Source organism: Colobus angolensis, unplaced genomic scaffold (genome assembly GCF_000951035.1).
Source record: "Colobus angolensis palliatus isolate OR3802 unplaced genomic scaffold, Cang.pa_1.0 Scaffold237, whole genome shotgun sequence".
Lineage (NCBI taxonomy): Eukaryota > Metazoa > Chordata > Mammalia > Primates > Cercopithecidae > Colobus > Colobus angolensis.
This window is the reverse complement of record NW_012115566.1, coordinates 2,737,882-2,740,368: the sequence shown is the minus strand read 5'-3', so window position 1 is coordinate 2,740,368 and position 2,487 is coordinate 2,737,882. Positions and strand designations below refer to the sequence as shown.

General features: G+C 40.1%; 2 non-coding genes across 2 annotated transcripts; both read right to left on the bottom strand.

Annotated features, from left to right (window-relative positions):
- Positions 1-35: 35 nt before the first annotated feature.
- Positions 36-107, bottom strand: TRNAM-CAU. The gene has a single exon. It is a non-coding gene; the product is annotated as a tRNA-Met (tRNA).
- Positions 108-2,022: 1,915 nt separating this feature from the next.
- TRNAK-UUU lies at positions 2,023-2,095 on the bottom strand. Its single transcript has one exon. It is a non-coding gene; the product is annotated as a tRNA-Lys (tRNA).
- Positions 2,096-2,487: the final 392 nt, after the last annotated feature.

The window sequence follows — 2,487 nt, the reverse complement described above, 5'->3', positions numbered from 1 at the left end:
GGTGGGGGGTGGCATGCATTTAGCTATAAAACTCATAGCAGAGGATGGTTTCGATCCATCGACCTCTGGGTTATGGGCCCAGCACGCTTCCGCTGCGCCACTCTGCTGACTGGATAGTAAGCCCCACTGATCTTAATTTCGATCATCAAAATCACCTTTCAGTACCGACAAAATTTTCGTTTTCTAATTATTTCATTTTGCATCTGATCGTTTACACTGTCCCTATCTCTGCCAAGGAAGTTGAAGATTCGCTACTCGGTAACCAAATGGTCTCAGGCCATAACCTCTGGATCTGTGTTTTCCAACCTGCCAAAGATGGTCTGAGCCTCTTAGTAGACACTTATTTATTATAGCGAGACTAGGAGGAAGGCGCCAAGCAAAACATTAGGTGTAGTCTTCTCGAGTAGAATCTAGGCAGTCGTGGAGCGAACGCAGCTGTCACCGGAGAGGAATCGTGTTAACCGTCTTGTTTGTTTCTATCAAAAAATTTCATAGACGATCGTAGAAGAGATTTTTTCCCTTGATGCGGTAAAAATGGTCAATTTTTTTAAAGTTCAACTCGACTTGTGTGTGTTCTGTGTGATGAAATGGAAAGTATACATAAAGGACTTCCGTTGCATACTTCAGCACAATGTTATCTCCCAAAAAAGCACTCCTCCAGCTGATTCTGTTCAAGCATAGCTAGTGGCTTTTTCAGAAAACACCATTTTTATTTGAAAGAATGATTAACAAGCTATGGTTATTAAGACTCGGTATTTGACAGACATGATTTTTTTATTTTTTAATTAACCAAGTGAGCCTGCCACTTCAAGGAAAACAACTGACAGTATTTGTGACCAATGATAAGAGTGGGGCTAGAATTTCTAGCAAAAATTTGAATGTTGCAAAACTTGTATCCGTTATCATGAGCCTGACAACTTCCAACTTCTGACTTTTATGAAATTGTTAGTGTTAGCAGTGTAATTTTAAGATTTTTAGTTGACAGTAAGTATTGTACATATATATGGGGTATAGAATGATATTTCGATACACGTATAAATATGTAATTATCAAATGAGAGTTTCTTCATTTGCTTGCAAAGGCACAAGATTTTAAACAAAACAAAAACGGTGCCCCTGAAATAAAGAGGATAAACCTGATGTATAGCTCAAATTATTACATGACAGCTACAGTTTTGATTGGATCCCTTTTGTGGCCACTTTGACAAAAACACGAAAAAAATAATAAACTAATAAAGATAAGATCTTCCTCTTCTTGTGGCTTATATCAATCAGGGAACAGAGCTTTTAGGAAGTCCCTGAACACCAGCTCTCATTTGCAGCTTCCTTTATAATGACACTAGACAGGGTCATTCTGGAATATTGCAAATCTTTTATCATTAGTAATGTAAGCTTTTGGATGATGATGGAACATGGGCTAAGGCTAGCATGCTCGTAATTTTTTTTTTTTTTTTCTCATTTACTCTATCTCCCCGTCCACGCTAAGACTGAAGGACTGCCCTCTTTCATTTTCCTTGGTAAAGTGGCGAGCAGTTTACCAAGGGAAGCCCAAGGACTGTCATCCAATTGCTGGTCACATACACAATTAACCAACTTTTCTTTCACGAATTATCTTTGATGTCATGTCTAAGAACTCTTTAGGCCGGGAGTGATGTCTCACTCCTGTAATCCCAGCACTTCGGGAGGCTGAGGCGGGTAGATCGCCTGAGCTCAGGAGTTGGAGACCACCTATTGCAACATGGTGTAACCCCGTCTCTACTAAAAATACAAAAAAATTAACCGGGTATGGTGACGTGCGCCTGTAGTCCCAGCAACTTGGGAGGCTGAGGCAGGGGAATCGCTTGAGCCCCAGAGGACAAGGTTGCAGTGAGCCGAGATGGCTCCACCGCACTCCAGCTTGGGCTACAGGGTGAGACTCCGTCTGAAACAAAGATGGCCCTCTGTCCTCACCTAGCCCTCTGTCCTCAAATCTTTGCTACTGGCTAAGGTAAAATTTAACGGATTTCTTGATGTGTCCTCATAGCGCCTGGACAGGGACTTGAACCCTGGGCCCTCAGATTAAAAGTCTGATGCTCTACCGACTGAGCTACCCAGGCTCCCTGAGGAGTGTTTTCTTACAGTTCTTTAAATAGGATCAATGATTATCACAGTTCAGTGGAGTATACATTGGTTCTTACATGCGAAAAAGAGTAACTCAGTAGAACTTTAACTTCCCCAGAATCAATTCAACCACCATTCGTTTATGTTTTCTGCAGGTTCATAGAAAAGAAATGTAAGTAACATAAAAAAAATTTCTTATTTGTGTGGTTCGTAGAAAGAAAAATAAACAAGAAAACAACTGATTGTTCCTAATAAATATTTATGTAACGTTTAGTTAAATCTGTCAGCACTGTCATATTTACTGGGTAACAAGAAATAACCAAAAAACACACAAAGAGGAACAAAGAAACAATTAAAAAACAAAAACAAGAGAAGTGGGAAGTTGACC